The sequence below is a fragment of the Mustela lutreola genome, chromosome 11, assembly GCF_030435805.1.
Source record: "Mustela lutreola isolate mMusLut2 chromosome 11, mMusLut2.pri, whole genome shotgun sequence".
Classification (NCBI taxonomy): Eukaryota; Metazoa; Chordata; class Mammalia; order Carnivora; family Mustelidae; genus Mustela; species Mustela lutreola.
The window spans coordinates 27,258,589-27,277,507 of NC_081300.1; the positions used below are offsets into that span (position 1 = coordinate 27,258,589).

The following is an 18,919-nucleotide window of genomic DNA, read 5'->3' on the forward strand; positions in this document are numbered from 1 at the left end:
GGCAAATTTCTTGGTCAGAAGAGGGGGAAAAGGAGAAACATTTCAGGACTTAGAGGATCCAGAATTCATTTCTGGTGGATGATAATCTAGTCCTCCCAACTCAAATATGTAAGAAACATCACTTTCTTTATGTCTTAGAGATCAATTTAATTTCTACTCTAAGGTCCCTACATGGCAGGAAAGAACATGTCAGTCATAGCTGAATTTTTTTTTCTTAAGCTTTTATTTCTTTATTTGAGAGAGGGAGAGCACAGATGGAGAATGAGTGGGAGAGACAGACTCCCCACTGAGCAAAGAACCCAACATGGGGCTCAATCCCAGGACCCTAGGATCATGACCCAAGCCAAGGAAGATGCATAATGGACTGAGCCACCCAGGTGCCCCAGGTCATTGCTGAATTTTCATTTCCCTTCCCCGCTTAGGACTCTAGATCTCAAGGTGGGGTGAGGTCTTGTCGTCCACCCATGCAAATACAGGATTTGCCAAAGCCTGGTGATGGGAGACAGCTGGCTCTGTTTTCACATCCTTTCAGGGAGCAGAAATCTTTGCTCCCATGCCATTAAAGGAGGACTGGTCACCTCCATCATGGTGGGCTGTGCAAGGGTGAGCGCATCCACACCTCCCTTCCCTCCTAGGCCTACATGATTTCTTCTCTTTCAAAAGCTATCTCCCCTCTTTACCCCTCACACTTCCCCCACAGGGCGCGCGCGCACACACACACACGAAATCCAATGAGTTTAGATTTTTTTCAAAGGACAGGAAGTTATTGAACTCAGGCTCTTCTGCTTTACACCAAGCCCAAATGGAGGAATTACCAACAGGCCAGTCCACTTGAAATGGAAGGGGTGGGGTGGAAAACTATGAGAAACATACAGATTAATATGTCAAACTGTCATCCTGCCACTCATTCATACTCCAGCACTTTGTGGACACCTGTTCTGGAGCCAAGCACCAAGCTAGCACTGGGGACACAGGTGTGACCAGGAAGTCCTTCCAGGTGCAGTGCTCAGCCTAGACTGTCCTAGTGGAGAACACAGACACGTGGCCACCTAACATTAGGACGCTATGACAAAATAATAGAAATATGTACCGGGTCATGGGCACTGACATGAGAAAGATACAGGTATGACCTGGGCCCCAAGGATGACTCAGCTAGGAGGAGACCTCTGAGCCAAGACTAGAAGAATGAAGAGAATTCTGCAGCGTAGAGAAGAGGAAAGTTGTAATAGGTGGGTGTCCTAATGGAATCTAAGAGCTAGGCCATGCTGGGAACGAGTGGGCCTGGATATAGAGTGCCCATGTGGGAGTGGTGAGGGCACCAGTGAGAGAAGGCTTTAATGTATAACATGGGCTATGGTGCTTTTGCCTTCTCCTTCTGGGGTGGGGCTGTAGGCACAATGAATAACGTTGCCCCTTCTCCTCTAGTTTGGGATCAACTGGGAAATAAGACATGGGAAGCAGAGCAACATTTAAATGTCAACTTTATGGTAAACTTTATGGTAGATACAAACTAGATTGGAGGACGCGGTACACATGTGCCATCCCTAGGGGCTTTCTGATATGCCCCAGGCACTGCAGACAGACATTCACCTGGCAGCAGACAGACCTGGACAGACTCAGCCCTCCCCCAGAAGGCAGGTTTGGTCATGAACAGCTCTGAGTATACATCCCTGTAGGCCGGTAAGTCCTAAAGAGAATATTGTATTAGTTCACAAGGGCTACCATAGTAGAGTATCACACACAGGGGGCTTAACCAGCGGGGAGTTATTTCCTTACGTGCCAGAGGCTGGAAGGTCAAGATCAAGGCGTCAGTAAGATTAGTTTCTTCTAAGGTCTCCTTGGTTTGCTGATGACCTCCCTCCTACTGTGTCTTCACATGGCCTCTCCTCAGTCTGTGTGGTCTGTGTCCTAAGCTCCTAAGGACCCGGGCGGGCGGTTGAGGACCCGGATGCACCCTAATGACTCCATTTTAACTTAATCCCCTCTTTGAGGGCCTGATCTCCAAATACAGCCACGTTCTGAGGTACTGGGGGGTTAGGGCTTCAACATGTGAACTTGGTAAGCTGGTCTTAGTGCAGCATGCTCAGCTCCTTCCCTCAAGTTTTTCAGTCGGATGTCTTTCTTCCAGAGAGAGAGAGAGAGAGACCGGGGAGACTCCAAGAACCGGCCCAATGACCACCCACATGGAAACACAAGGAGTAGGGAATATAGGTTCCATGTCACACTCCACACCCACTCTGTGGGTGCTCATATTACTATCGTTTTCTGGAATAAAGGATAACCCTACACTTCTGTAGAAATCAGACTTGTCACAGCACTTGCCCATCCATGAAACAAAGCAAAAGAAAGAAAGATAAGAGAGTTTCCAGGAATCACCTAACCCCCTCCCTCCTTTACAGGTAAAGGAAGCCAGGTCCACAAGTTCAAGGCACCAGCCTGGGGCCACTTGTCTTTCAGCAGCCATCTATCTTTTGGCCGTACCAAGTTCACTTGATGTTAAGGTCCCCAACACAAAACTCTCCTCTGTCTTTATGCCCTCTCCTGCCAAGGGCCCAGGCTGAGGATCAGCACAACTGTTTGAAAAGGGAATTGAAGTATAACACTCTGAGAAGGGCTAATTGCTTGGAAGGGGCTGGAGTCTCTTGGCCTGGGCAGTGTGCTTGTTTCTGTTTGCCTCCCCAGTGCCCGGCAGGGGGGCCTGTCCACGGTGGGTACTCAGTTCATATTTCCTGCCCGCGTGCATCATGGCAGAAGAGCCAGAAGACTGGACACGGTCATTTTTTCAGACTGGGTGAAGAGGGATTCTTCACACGATAGAGCCGTGAGCGTGGTATTGATCTGAGGACTCTGCTGGTCTTGTTTGCTGGCACTCGTCCCCATTCTCCAGAGATCTTTCAAGGTCATCTTGGGCACTTTCCTCTCCTCTGTCCTCATATTAAATTGGTTTCCAAGTCCTCTCACATCTCCTTCTTTTCCATCTCTGTTGCCACATCTTGGCCTAGACCCTTATCGCTTCATGCTGGTCTGGACTCATGTGTCAGGCAGGGTTGAGCACAGAAGCCTGGGAGGCAGCTAGGAGGCTATCTTGCAGATCAGGCTGCAGCAAGCTTGTTTTTATCTCCCCTCCCCCTCCAGGGCCTGTGTCTTCTGTCTTATCGGTCCCTCTCACGTGGACCCCCTGCCTCTTCCTTCCACCAGCTCCTAGCTCCTCACCCAGCCAGTCGCACTGCTCCCCTACCCACACTCCCCCGCTCCAGCTCACCACCTTGCCTGTCCCTCCTCCTCCCCCTACTTCAGGTTTCAATTAACTAGCTGCACACAGAAAGAGTCCAGCAAATTTATTCTCCCTGAAATAGAAGTGACCCATAACAAGGCTTAATGAGATCATCCCCTAAAGAATTTAATAAGGGACAATTGCTTCAGCCAGTCAAAGGAGCCTGTCAGCTGTGTCTGAGGGAGGATTTGGGGGAGGCAAGACAGCCGGTTCATGTGCCACCTCTGGGGCTTGTTAGTGGTCTGCCCCCCCCACCCCCCACCCCGTGACAGGCAGCAGGAGTGTAGAAGGCAAGGAGACATGATGGACTGGCCTGGTGGGAGAGCTCAGAAGCACAACCTCACCTCTGTCTGGGCTTTGCCAAGAGCTCACAGGAAACCTGATGCCCTCCCTGACTCAGCTCCCCATGAGCTCCCCAGGTCAGCTCCTGAGGCTGCCAGCCCAAGAACTTTAGGTGCCTGGAGATGAAGAGGGTGAGAGGAAATCTTCTGCCCCTTCCTAAACTGACAGAGATGGGGGCGGGTGCCCAGGGTGGTGAAGCTTCCCTTATACAGCGGGGGAAAGAGGATGCTTGTTTTTCCTGCTTCGGAAAGATGATCGCTCCTGCAGCCCGGAGCGATGCCAGCTGTGGTCAGTGTCCAGCCTGGCAGCCGGGTCACTGGGGACTCGCTGAGTTCTCAGCTGCCAGTATTTTTCTCTGCTTGTGCATCAGAAGCCTCAACAGCACACCGTCTTGGCATCCACAGCCCCTTCCCCACATCTGCTCACCCACAAAGAAAACCATTCTTCCTCCTCCCAACACTAAAGCCCCCAGCATCTACCCCATACATCAAGTCTCCAAAGCTAGAGCTGGAAATGCTGCTAGGTGTGACAAAACACTTCCCCAGTTTGCAGATAAACAACCGCAGCCCAAGGACGTTAAGGGATGTCTCCACTGTGTTAGTTCCCTGTATTGCGTAACCAACGACCACAGCCGAGTAGACTAAAACAACACACACTTACAAGCTCAGTTTTCATGGATCAGGATTCTGGGTTTGGCTTAGCTGGGTCCATCACTTCCCAGTTTTGCTATCCAGGAATCCAGGTATCAGTTTGGGGTTGCTGTCTCATCAGAGTCTCAAGTGGGGAAAGATCTGTTTCCAGGCCCCTCAGGCTGTGGGCAGAATTTCCTCAAGGGCAGAATTCATCTTCTCTCGTTTGCAGGACTGAGGTCCCAGGTTTCTTGCTGGTGGTCAGCTGGATGCTTTCCATGACTAAAGGCTGCCCATAGTTCCTTGCCCCATGGCCCTCTCCAGAGACCCACTTAGAACTTGACAGCTTCTTCAAAGCAAACGTCTGAGACCCTCTGACCTCAGGGAGGGCCTAGTACCTTTCTTTAAAAATTATTTATTTATTTATTCACTTTAGAGAGAGTGTAGAGGGCAGGACAGAGGGAGAGAATCTCAAGCAGACACCCCTCACTGAGCCAGGAGCCCAAACTGAGGCTTGATCTCATGACCCTGAGATTATGACTGAGGCCAAAATCAAACCAGACACTTAAACCACTGAGCCATCCAGAGGTCTAACTTAGTCCCTCTTTTAAAGGTTTTTACCTGGGGTGCCTGGAGGGCTCAGTGGGTTAAAGCCTCTGCCTTCAGTTCAGGTCATGGTCCCAGGGTCTTGGGATGGAGCCCCGCATCAGCCTCTCTGCTCTGCAGGGAGCCAGCTTCCTCCTCTCTCTCTGCGTGCCTCTCTGCCTACTTGTGATCTCTGTCTGTGAAATAAATAAATAAAATCTTAAAAAAAATAAAGGTTTTTACCTGATTAACTCAGGCTCCCTCAGGATAATTTTCCATTTGACTAAATAAAAATCAGTTGATTTGAGATTTTAGTTATATTTTCAAAATTTCTTCACCTTTGCCATATTTTATTACTTAGAAGCAAGTCACAGGTTCTGCCCACACTTAAAGGGATTATATGGGGCCTGCATAATGCAGGAGGCATGAATCTTAGGGCCACCCTATTGAAAGTCACATAGCTAGATAATAGGAGAGATAAGCTATAGAACCTAGATATCATATAGTAACAGGTCCTAGAGGCCAGTTATGTTTCAGAATTCAGAATATTTGGTTTGAGAAAGACAATCAGGTGCTTACACCATAGACTCAGTGATGCATGCAGTGGAGTCTGGGACTATGCCCTGTGATGGAGCATTGTGGATTTCTGTGATGGAATCCATGAGTACTCACACCAAGGGGTACACATGGACCAAAATCAGCGGCATCACTGATTCAGGTGAGGTTTTGCTACTAGATGAATTCAGGTCAGATTACTTTTGCCAAATGAATTCTGAAAGACCCTTGGGTTTTGAGAGCTTGGGAAATTCCAGAAAGGGATTGTGGACATAGAATAACGAACACTCATCCGGTTCTTGTCCTATGCCACTCTTGGGCTAGGTCTTATGCAGTCACAACCCCGTGGAAGGAGAATATTTTTTGGGATATGAACTATTTTTCTCCCTTTCCCTCTTCTCATTCAGGTGGGCTCTGGAGTTGTTGATGTAGAGGGGGAAGGAGTGTGGGTAGGAAAGAGCCTGAAATTCTCTGTTGCTTTTGTGTTCCCAATGCTACTCAAGCCCCAGATGGGGAAGGGGATGTGGGGCTCTGATAAAACACATCGGACAAGCAGAAAGCAAAACAAACCAAACTGGAAATAGATCCTTCACTCTAGGCTAGGAAAGAGAAGAACTGAGCTTTCTGGAAGCACCACCTTCCCTGACAGTACCCCAAGGTCAGGGCTTCAAGCTGCATCTGAAGAAGCTGTTGTCTTGGGTGGCCTCCTATGTGCTTCCCCTGGAACAGAGGGAAGGGATGCCTTAACTGGATGCTCTTTTGCCTTAGGGCTGTCCTTACTGCTTTCTCATAAGGTTGTGCAAGCAAGGCCCCTCTCCGTAGCCAGAACAAATCTATTTTACCCCTGCCCACACAGGGCAGGTTGTTGAGGAGATACGGCTCAATAAATGCTCACTGACCGACTCTCCTAAGTGAGGACTTGAAGGGAGGTGGGTGTGTGGGTGCCCTGGCCCCTCCCTGTGGTGGTTCTTATGCAGTTAACTTCTTCTAAAGTGTTTGATTTGGGAGACCCTCTGATCTACGTCATGATGGTCCATGTCAGTTTCCATGATATCATCCTCCATTCAAGGGACCAGAGCCTTGAGATAAACTGGTGATCCCCCAGGCCTGAAGTGGGAGAGTGGTTTGGGTGCTGGGCCATTTCTCCACTGGAGAGAATCCCACCGTGGGGATTGACTCTAGCCTGGGAACCCAGGAGGATAGCCTTTCAAGGAATTAGGTTTGTCATTTCTTCCCCTTTGAAAGTGTTATTTTTTTTTAAATTTATTTTTTATTTATTTTCAGTATAAGAGTATTCATTATTTTTGCACCATACCTAGTGCTTCATGCAATCCGTGCCCTCTATAATACCTACCACCTGGTACCCCAACCTCCCACCCCCCACCCCTTCAAAACCCTCAGGTTGTTTTTCAGAGTCCATAGTCTCTCATGGTTCACCTCCCCTTCCAATTTCCCCCAACTCCTATGGTTTCACTTATTTGTGGAGCCTAACAAATAGCATGGAGGACAGGGGGAGTTAGAGAGGAGAAGGGAGTTAGAAAGTGTTTTTTAAATGTGACTGCCCTCTGGTGGCTAAAATTATACATGTAAATGCCCTTCGCCTTCAAACGACATTCTGACCAGTGATTGGATGTCACCGAAATGGAGAGACTTTGCAGGACCAAGTTATTGAGTTTGGGATTTAGGTGGGAGGGTGGGAATTACTCCCCTTCCTGCATTTTTGGGGGGCACAAAAGCCAGATTTCAGGCACTGACCTGGATCTGGATCATTTTGGCTGTAAGCTTCCTGAGGGCTGGAACCCCTTCTGTTTTGGTTCAGTGTTGTGTCTGAGTACCCAGGAGAGGCCCGGCACACAAGTGCTCAGAAATGCTCCCTGAATGACAGGGTCAGCTGCAGACTTAGCTCAAAGAGGGCAAATACAACTTCATTCATTCTTGTCTTATTAAATGTCTCTTCAATAGATACTTCATAGATGCAGAAAGGCATTTGAGAAAATTCACCATTTCTTATTTACTTACTTATTTTACTTTTACTTTTGAATTTATATGTTTTTTAAAGTAGACTCCACATCCAACACAGGGTTTGGACTCACAACCCTGGGATCAAGAGTCAGACACTCTACCAACTGAGCCACCCAGGTGCTCCTATTATTTATTCTTTAAAAGCTTAATAAAATCAGAATAGGGAAACTTCCTTGCCATGAGAAATAAATTGGAACTGAGGCTTAAAGGTGAAATACCTTTAGTAGAAGAATTGCTATTCAACACTGGAACACAATAAGGCCATTCCTTTTGGTAGATTGTATGTTGCAAAGCTGGCCTCAAGGATATCTTATCCCATACTTTTCTTTGAGTGCAAGACTGACAGTCCAACCACTGGATGGGAGTCTGTGTTTTCTCCTTGCCCTTGACTCTGTGGTGGTCTTTTGTGAATCTTCTTCGGTGGATATAGTACAGTGTAAGTGATGCTTTGTGACTTTGTTTGTTTTGTTTTAAAGATTATATTTATTTATTTGTCAGAAAGAACTAGAGAGACAGAGAGCAAGCACAAGCAGGGAGAGCAGCAGGCAGAGGGAGAAGCAGACTCTCCGTATAGCAAGGAGCTGGATGTGGGGCTCTATGTGGTGGGATGTGACCTGAGTTGAAGACAGCTGCTTAACTGATTGAACCACCCAGTCTTCCCAGTGCTTTGTGACTTTTAAGGTTAGATCATAACAATGTAGTACACTTCTGCCTTGCTCTGTTGAGATAGTCACTTCGTTTTTTGTTTTTGTTTTTGTTTTTTTTAAGATTTTATTTATTTATTTATTTGACAGAGACCCAGTGAGAGAAGGAACATGAGCAGGGGGAGTGGGAAGAGAGAAGCCAGATTCCCACTGAGCAGAGAGCCCCATGTGGGGCTTGATCTTAGGACTCTGGGATCATGGCCTGAGCTGAAGGCAGATGCCCAACAACTGGGCCACATAGGCACCCCCACTCTTTTTTCTTTTTAAGATTTTTTTTATTTATTTGTCAGAGAGAGCAAGAGAGCACACAAGCAGGGGGAGAGGCAGAGGGAGAAGCAGGCTCCCCACGGAGCAGGGAACCTGATGTGGGATTTGATCCCAGGATTCTGGAATCATGACCTGAGCCAGAGGCAGATACTGAACACACTGAGCCATGTGGTGTCTCAAGATGTTCATTCTTAAAAAGTGCCCTGTCTAGGGGTGCCTGAGTGGCTCAGTGGGCTAAAGCCTCTGCCTTCTGCTCAGGTGATGATCCCAGGGTCCTGGGATCGAGCCCCACATTGGGCTCTCTGCTCAGTAGGGAGCCTGCTTCCCTCTCTCTCTCTGCCTGCCTCTCTGTCTACTTGTGATCTCTGTCTGTCAAATAAATAAATAAATTTTTTTTAAAAAGTGCCCTGTCCAGATTCCCCATCTACAGAATCCATGGTTGTTTCATGTTAGTGTGGGATTGTTTGCTACACAGTAATAATGACTAAAACACTATTACCACAAAACCACTTTGGTATTACCATACATGAGAGTACCTCCTGAGATAAAATGAGAAGAATCAAAATTGTTGAGGAACTTAATTTACCATTATATGCTGTGAAATAATTACACAACTAGAAAAGCAAAAAAAAAAAAAAAAAAAAAAAAAAAAAAAAAAAAACAAAACCAACAGAAGAAGTATTAGAACGATAAGCTAATTTGGTCAGGGGCTGGGTTCAAAATGAAATTTATTTCCATTTTTTACTTGCATTAATGACCAATGAAAGTTATGATTCCCATTGTCAAGATTCCTATAACACTGGAATCAATTCTCTTTTAGAGACACCATCAGGGGAGAATACACACTGGTGGCCAGTTTAGCAGATAAAAATGCAATACCTAGTTAAGTCTGGAGTTCTGATAAACAGCAAAGAAAACCATATCTGCTTTATACATTTTTCTAAGAAATCCATTTTATTCAGAACAGATAGTGTTGCTCCAAGAGCAAGCCTAGACACCTTCCTTCTGAAATTTCTTCCTTGGGCAATGACTTAATTAGATGAACCAAGGGCTCAGAGTTATTCCCTCAACATTTGCATCTACCTGGTGTTGAACTGAATGGGTGTGTTGGTACTTCTGTCCCATGTGAATAAATAAAAGGAGAGAAGAAACATGAATTACAATGTTTGCACTTTTAAAAATTATTTATTTATTTATTTATTTTAAGTAAGCTCTACACTCAAGGTGGGACTTGAACTCACAACCCCAAAACCAAGAGTTGCATTGCTCTATGATGCTCTAAGGCACCCCTACAATGTTCACACTTCATATGTCCACAGTGTTGCAGAGGTCTGTAAGCCAGTTATAAACCTATGCCTGACTGATAGCAGGTTGGTGAGACAGTTGCTTCCTATAAAAAGATGTGAACTGAAGTATACATTTCAGACCAGATGGTGTGGTATAGAGAAATCTGCATTAAAGTATAAAAGTGGGTCTAAGTGGGTACATTAATCCTTTTGCTGAGAACAACTGGAAAGCCTAGAGAAATGGAAAAGGAAAATTCTGTTTGAAGACATCGGAGAGCTGCCCAGACAGCCAGCACTCAAGGAGCCAAGATTCCAGAGAGAAGGAAAATTCTAAGAACGTGGTGTTTTAGGGACCAAGAGCAGACCCCCTCACCAAAATGGGTCATTTTGGCATGAAAATTATTGAGTTAAAAGCAATCAAGACCCCCAAAAAATCATGGAAAGCTCTTTATCTCCCCCACAACTGCCTAAAAGAATTCATACAGGAGGGGCGCCTGGGTGGCTCAGTGGGTTAAAGCCTCTGCCTTTGGCTCAGGTCATGATCCTGGAGTCCTGGGATGGAGCCCCGCATTGCATCAGGCTCTCTCCTCAGCGGGGAACCTGCTTCCCCCTCTCTCTCTCTTTGCCCTGCTTCTCTGCCTACTTGTGATCTGTCAAATAAATAAATAAAATCCTAAAAAAAAAAAAAAAAAAGAATTCATAGAGGACCTTCTCCAGGAAAAAAGTTATCCCCATAACTACATTATGAAATGAACTAGTTATGGAGAACAGGGAGGAACATAGCAAGGTCTGTTTGATCTAACTCCTATGTGCCATTGTTTTCTAGTGACCCAGCAAACATTCACCAAACATTTACTTTTCTTCATTGTCCTGTAAATTGCATTCCTTCCCTTTGAAGTCCCAGGCCCCAACCCCCTTTTCCTTGGTTCAAATTGACATATGTACCCCATTTTGCCTGTCTTTGGAATTTCCATGCCTGTGTGGATTCCACGGATGCAGGATAATTGTATTTTCTCCCGTTAATCTGTCTCATATCAATTGGACTTTTAGTCTGGCCGATTCTTCCTTTCCCAAGGGGACAGGAAATTCTTGCTACCTGCCCATATCTTTCCCCCTCTGAGAAATGTGCTGTATCATAAATGGCATGGGAGACAAATGCGGAAAAGCTAGGCAGTGATAACGACAGAAGTGTCTCACAAGGTTCTCTTTTGCCGCATCTACTGTGACAGTGAGGACTGTTTTCCGCAATCAGATGGCTGATGTTCCAGAAAAGGTGAACATCACTCTGAAGGGGTGCACTGTTGTTGTGAAGGGCCCCAGAGGAACCCTGTGGAGGACTTTCAAATGCACCAATGTGGATCTGTCTCCTTGGAAAGAAAAAGAAGAGGCTCCGAGTTGACAAATGGCAGAGAAACAGAAAGGAATTGGCTACCATTCTCACTACGGGTAGTCACTTAGAGAACATGATCAAGGGTGTTACCCTGGGCTTCTGTTACAAGATGTGAATTTGCCTACGCTCACCTCCCCGTCCATGTTGTTATTCAGGAGAATGGTTCTCTTATCGAAATCCAAAATTTCTGGGGCGAAAAATACACCCATGGGGCTCAGATGAGGTCTAGCATTTGCTTATTCATTATCTTGAGCCCAGAAAGGGGAGTTAATTCTTGAAGGAAACGACATTGAACTTGTACTGAATTCAGCTGCTTTGATTCAGTAAGCCACAAAAGTTCCAAACAAGGATATCAGAGAAGTTTTGGATTGTATCTATGTTTCTGAGAAAGGAATGCAGTTCAGCAGGCTGAGAATAAAGAGCTAAGTTGCCCAACTATGGAAACAGCAAGGTGCCAGATGCTTCCTTAGACTTATCTGTGTGTCTTGATTTGAGGTGATGGGAAGAGGAAGTGCCTACCAGCAGCAGATTAACAAGAAGATTAGTAATCTAGAAGATAGGTTGGTACAAGTATCCAGACTCAAGAGAGGAAAAAAGACAGAAAAATTTGAAAGAAAAAAAGGTTGGAAAATACAGCAAAGAGTACAAGAAACATATGAGATACACTGACAAAGTCTAATGTGTGGGTAATTGGGAATACCAGAAAGGGAAGAGAAAATAAAGCAGAAGCAATATTTGAAGACATGATGGCTGAATTTTCTCAAATTGATGAAAACTATCAAGCCACCAATACAAGAAGTTCTATGAAACTTAAGAGAAGTTCAAAGAAAAACACACCTAGAATATCATGGGGTTGTTGAAAACGAATGAGAAAGTTTTAAAAAGCAGCCACAGAAAAAAATATACATTAGTTTTACATTAACAATGGTACGATGAATAGGCCGCTTCTAATGCTGTGTGGATAGACTCTTGTGGTGGCCCCTGTGATTCCTGCCTCCCGGTGCTCGTGACCTGTATGATCTGTCCCTGAGGACGGACAGGGCCTGTGGCTTCCTTCTAATCAAGGGAGTAAGCAAAGGTAATGAGAAGTACATGATTATGTGAATACGAGATTGATGAGATTACACGACAATGTTATATAAGACCATGGTGGGGCACCTGGGTAACTCGGTTGAGCGGTTGAGCGTCCAACTGTTGATTTTGGCTCAGGTCATGATCTCAGGTGGTGGGACTGAGCCTTGCATTGGGCTCCTTGCTCCGTAAGGAGTCTGCTTCAGATTTTCTCTCCCTTTCCCTCTGCCCCCTCCTGCTGTGCATGCACTTTCTTACTTTCTCTCTCTCTCTCCCTCATATAAACAAATTGATAAATCTTAAAAAAAAAAAAAAAGAAAAAAAAAAGATCAGATCATGGCGCCTGTCTGCTGCTGTCCACTGGAGTCCCATCTCCCTTGCTGGCTTCCAGAAGTAAGTGGTCGTATTGGAGGATCTCGCTTAGCAAGGGATTTTGGAGAGCTAGCTACTCAGAGCAGCCTCAGCTGATAGCTAGCAAGAAATTGAAGCCCTGATGCCTACAACTTCAAGGAAATGAATTCAGCAAAAAAACTGAGTGAACATGGAAGGAGAGTCTTTTCCAGTCAAGCCCCAGAGGATAACCCAGGAATAACCAATACCTTCACTACAGCCTTGTCCAGGACCAACATAAGTTGTGTCCAGACATCTAACCCACAGAAACTGTGAGATGATAAATGTGTTTTGTTTTAAGATGTTAAGTTTGTGGTAATACTGAATGGCCCCAGATAACTAAGCCATAGGGAAGGAAGGAAAGATTTGAATTATATATTCAAAGTGTTAAAAGAAAAAAACTGACAATCTATGGGTGTAAACCCAGTGAAAATAGCTTTAAAAATGAAGGCAAAATGCACACATGAAAGAAGAAAAGATTGATAAGGTGGGTATCAACATTAATTCTGTTTGTCAAAAAGATGTCATTAGACAAACAAAATGGCGGTCTTCTCTTCCAGTCTTGGCTACAGGAACGAGATGACGTCATAAGAAGATGCACATTTGGGACGCCTGGGTGGCTCAGTTGGTTAAGCAGCTGCCTTCGGCTCAGGTCATGATCCCAGCGTCCTGGGATCAAGTCCCACATCGGGCTCCTTGCTCCGCAGGGAGCCTGCTTCTCCCTCTGACTCTGCCTTCCACTCTGTCTGCCTGTGCTCGCTCTTGCTGGCTCTCTCTCTGACAAATAAATAAATAAATAAATCTTTAAAAAAAAAAAAAAAAAAAAGAAGATGCACATTTTGTGCCGCCACTGTGGCTGTCAGGACTGTCATGTCCAGAAGTCGACCTGTGGCAGATGTGGCTGCCCTGCCAAGCTAAAGAGCATAACTGGAGTGCTGAGGCTAAAAGATGAAATACCACTGGGTGGGGTCAAATGAGGCACCTGAAAATTGCATATGGCAGATGCAGGCATGAGTCCCTGGAGACACAACACCTAAACCCAAGAGGGCAGCGTGGCAGCATCAGTTTACCTTAAGGATTTTCACAATTGGTAGCAGAATAAATATTCTGGTTTAGAAAAAATATTTAAAAATTAAAAAGAATTTAAAAAAAGTAAAATGGCAAGCCACAAAATGAGAGGAGGTATTTGCAATACTTAAAAGCTGATAAAGACCTCATAACCAGAATATATAAAGAACTCTTACAAATCAATAAGAAAAAGGCAAACAGTCTAGTAGAAAAGTAGGCAAAAGACTCAACAAGCAACTCACAAAAGAGGGTATCCAGGGGCGCCTGGGTGGCTCAGAGGGTTAAGCCTCTGCCTTCAGCTCAGGTCATGGTCTCAGGGTCTTGGGATCAAGCCCCGCATCAGGGTCTCTGCTCAGTGGGGAGCCTGCTTCTCCTCTCTCTCTGCCTGCCTCTCTGCTTACTTGTGATCTCTCTCTCTGTCAAATAAATAAATAAATAAATATTAAAAAAAAAAAAAAGAGAGTACCCAGATACTCATCAAGCATGAGGGGCTGACCTGTGCATTGTAGCCATTTAACAGCACCCCAGGCGTTTCCCCCTAGGTGACAGTAGCACCTCCTTGGTTGTGACAACCGAAAATGTCTCTGGGTACTGCCAAATGTCACCTGTTCCCAACCCATTGAGAATCACTGCTTTTAAGGCAGTCAAAATAAACACGTTTGTGGGGCACCTGGGTGGCTCAGTGGGCTAAAGCCTCTGCCTTCTGCTCAGGTGATGATCCCAGGGTCCTGGGATCGCACCCCGCATCGGGCTCTCTGCTCAGCAGGGAGCCTGCTTCCCCTTCTCTCTGCCTGCCTCTCTGCCTGCTCGTGATCTCTGTCTGTCAAATAAATAAAATCTTAAAAAAAAAAAAACCACGTTTGTGCTATATGCAACATTTGTCAAAATCCAAACAGAGGGAGTCTGACATCTCAAATTGGAAAAGAAAACTAAACTTTGTTAGAACAAAAAGTGGCAGAAAGAGAAGTGGCAAAACTGAATAAAAAGAAAGGAAATCTAATCTCTGCAAATCTGATTTCCACAGAGTGAAGGTACAAGAGAAGATTCAACCCAAGACCGGAAGGTAGAATAGTTTCTTCTGTGGCAGGGACTTCTAGTCAACCCCTTGTTAATTCTTCTCACTCTTCCTTAAGTGAAGAAGCCCAGATTTATTCTATGTAACAATGTGCCCATGAACATACTACATTTTCTAGCCCCCCTTGCAGCTGGGGTTTTCCAAAGTGACATGGACATGAAAGCTGGTGCTGCAGCTGCCATTATATGACTGTGAGGTGACATAATGCAGCAGGCATTTTATGACATAAAAATGGAAACCAGTGCTAAAAGGTAGTTAATCACACAGAGGAACTGAGGTCCCTGATGGTCCCAGAGGGCCCCATCTCCACCCTGAACTACCTGCTTCTGGTATTCTACATACGAAAGATAAACCACTCTTTTGTTTGAGCTATGGTTTTGTGCTTTCTGTTATATGCAGTTAAATACAATTTACAGGAAAACCTGTAGGCTTAACATATACCACATCTCACACATACATGACAACTATTTTTCAAATATCTGTTCATGCTTATTTGGTGAATAAACTCCAATTGATTTATAAATGGTTTTAGTTTCTTTAAAAAAAATTACCTATTTTAGGGGCTCCTGGGTGGCTCAGTGGGTTAAGCCGCTGCCTTCGGCTCAGGTCATGATCTCAGGGTCCTGGGATCGAGTCCCACATCAGGCTCTCTGCTCAGCAGGGAGCCTGCTTCCTCCTCTCTCTCTGCCTGCCTCTCTGCCTGCTTGTCATCTCTCTCTGTCAAATAAATAAATAAAATCTTTAAAAAAAAAATTATCTATTTTAAAGAGTGAGAGAAGGGGGGAGGATCACAGGGAGATGGAGAGAGAATTCAAGCAAATTCCATGCTGAGTGTGGAGCCCACGTGAGGTTCTATTGCATAGCCCTGAGATCACGACCTGAGCTGAAACAAAGGGTTGAACGCTTTAACAGACTGCGCCACACAGGCACCCTCAAAATGGTACTGATTTCTGATTTCATGTTAGGTCTTAGTTACTGTACATTTTCTCAATCACTGGATATTAATTTTATAATGTTAATGTTAAGGTCATATAAGGAAAATTGAAGCTCACATGTAAGGAAAATTGAAGCTCACTACAGTTTAGCTAAAAGCAGGTGATACAGAGCAAAGATCCTTGGACTGGGAAATAACGTGATTGGCATTCTTTTTGTTCTTTTTTTTTTTTTTTTTTTTTTTAAGATTTTATTTATTTATTTGACAGAGAGAGTGAGCACAGGCCGACACAGTGGCAGGCAGAGGCAGAGGGATAAGCAGGGTCCCTGCTGAGCAAGGAGCCTGATGTAGGACTCGATCCCAGGAGACTGGGATCATGACCTGAGCCAAAGGCAGCTGCTTAACCAACTGAGCCACCCAGGCGTCCCCTTTTTGTTCTTTTTAAGCAATCTGGGTTCTAATCCCGATTTGGTCAGTGATTGGGTATGACATCTGGGCAGTTATTATACTTCTTTGGGCCTCCGTTTCCTGGTCTATAAGACTAAAATTTAGACTGGACCGTCCCTTCCAGGCTGATGATCTGTGAAATTTATAAACTGCTTCTCTGAGGGGGGAAGTTCTTACTGATCTTTGAGGCCCCAAAACCTAACACACAGTATCTGATAAAGCTTGTTGCTGAGCAGGTGAATGAGCGGAATGAGTGGCAAGTGAGGGAGAGTACCTGTTATACCCTTAGGACACCTGAGAGTTTACATGACGTCCTTAAGGTCACATTTCCAGGACACAGAAGAACGAGATTTCATGCTCAGCGTCTGAACATGCTGTAGAAATCCGGATCCTGAGAAGGCAGAGAGAGCAATTCTTTTTCCCCACGCAGTGGAGGCAGGCTGTCAGCCCACGGCCGCTGCTGCAGAATCCAAAGAAAACTGTAAATGTGAGAGCTGGGTGCTGTAAGATAAACCTAAAAATATACATCTGTACGACGTGAGAGGAAGCTAAGGTCAGAAGGACATGCGTGCATCACGGTACTAAATATAGCTGGCAGAGTGGCCTCCTTGAGTGGTGTCTCATCAAAGCTGGGACATGTAGGCACGGGGTCCTAGCCAGGCTGTGGCGCGCCAGCTGTCACGTGCTCCGGTGATCAATCACAAGAAAAAGATCCCCTGGCAACCAAACAGGCTCCAAGGACATCCACACATACAATCCTCAGTCTACTCCCAAAATAGCTTCAGACACATTTTGATGAACATCTTTTCATTCATGCTACACTTCTCACTCAATATCGAGCTTCGCAAGTCTCCCAAGTAGCGGAAGCTGTAATAGCTAATCCCCTTCTGCTGGAAACTCGAGCCCCTGCCTACGTCACAACTTCTTAATTTAGTAGAGGCCAAGGCAAATCTGCCCTTCCCACACAGGACAGAACATGGGGCAAAGCAAAGGGATTCTTCAGGGCTTGGATCTCAACATGCAGGGTCCCTGGGTTTGGGCCATCCTGGCTGGACTTGCTCAGACAGCTGGATGTGGAGGGGCAATGTTTCATTGGTCTAGAAATGGGGGTCTAATGAAACAGTAAAAGCAAAATGGTCAAAAGCAGGTATTAAAAGCTGACTTCAGATAGAGACAGTGATGCACAATATGGTCCTGGATTGGAAAAACAATTGTTAGGAAGAACATTATATATTTTTTATATATAAACCTTTAATCCACCTGGGCATCCCACATTTTTACATCCAGTGTGGGGCTTAAAGTTACAACCCTGAGATCAAGAATCATATACTCCATGAACTGAGCCAGCCAGGTGCCCCTGAGCAGCCCACATTTTTAAAAACCGAAGCATAGGTAACATATAGTGGAGAAGGGAGTTGGGGGAAATTGGAGGGGGAGACGAACCATGAGAGACCGTGGACTCTGAAAAACAATCTGAGGGTTTTGGAGGGCAGGAGGGTGGGGGGTTGGGTAAGCCTAGTGGTGGGTATTATGGAGGGCACGTATTGCATGGAGCACTGGGTGTAGTGCATAAACAATGAATTCTGGAACACTGAAAAGAAATTTTAAAAATAAATAAAAATTTTTTAAAAAAGAAAAAAAATATAGTGTTCTATTAATTTCAGGTGCACAACATAATAATTCAACAATTCTATACATTACTCAATGCTCACCACGGTAAGTGCAGTCAGTCATCATCTGTCACCAAACAACATTTTTACAATCTTTTTTTTAAAAAATTTTTAAAAAGAGTTTATTTATTTATTTGAGATGTACAGAGTGAGAGAGACAGAAAAAGAGAGAGAGCGCGAGCAGAGGGTAGAGGCAGAGGGAGAGGGACAAGCAGACTCCCCAATGAGTAAGGAGCCTGATGCAGGACTCGGTCCCAGGACCCTGGAATCATGACCTGAGCCGAAGGCAGACATTTAACTGACTGAGCCACCCAGGCATCCCAAAATTTTTACAATCTTATTGACTATATTCCTTATGCTGCACTTTCCACCTCTGCGGCTTACTTATTTCATAACTGGAAGTTTGTATCTTTTTAGTCCGCTGTATCTATTTCACCCATGCCCCCACCCATGAAGCACATTATTCAGACAACTGGAGAAATCTGAGTAGGGACTATATATTAGGTATTAATATTTTATCAATGTTAAATTTCCTGAATTTGACCATTTTGCTGTGATTACCTAAGAATGTCTCTGTACTTAAGAGATCAATGCACTACGATTTTGGAGTAAAGCGGTGGTTCTCTACAGATAAATATGCAGTCCAAGAGTGAGAATTAGAGACAAAAAACAAAAAAACAAAACAGAGGCTCCTTCTCACACACTACTCCCCAAGCCGTATCCATATGGGTATATTTGATGTTTCCAGAAAATATGCAGGTTAGAGACCTAGAAATGGAATTAGAACAAAAGGTTTAATTCTGTATTTGCTTGCCCACACCCCACATCCACTTCCAGGGAGGGATGCTCACGTCACTAACTTCATCTGCAAATAGAAACAGCTGTACGTCTTTTTAAATCTGCATACCTTTCCTTCCAACAGCTTTATTTAACATACAGTTCACCCATTTCAAGTATATAATTTGGGGTGCTTGGGTGGCTCAGTTGGTTAAGCGTCCTACTCTTGATAACAGCTCAGTCTTGATCTCAGGGTCATGAGTTCAAGCCCCACACTGAATGCCTCCACACTGGGCGTGGAGCCCACTTAAAAAAAAAAATGAAGTATATAATTCACTGGCTTTTGATATATTCAGACACATGCAACCATTATCTTAAGAGGAACTCTGTACAGTTTAGCTATCACTCCTTATCTCTCAACCTCCCAGCCCTT

The 18,919-nt window shown here is 44.9% G+C and overlaps 1 pseudogene; it reads left to right on the plus strand.

Annotated features, from left to right (window-relative positions):
* Window positions 1-5,448: 5,448 nt before the first annotated feature.
* LOC131810939 (large ribosomal subunit protein uL6-like) lies at window positions 5,449-11,480 on the plus strand (annotated as a pseudogene).
* The last annotated feature ends 7,439 nt before the right edge of the window (window positions 11,481-18,919 follow it).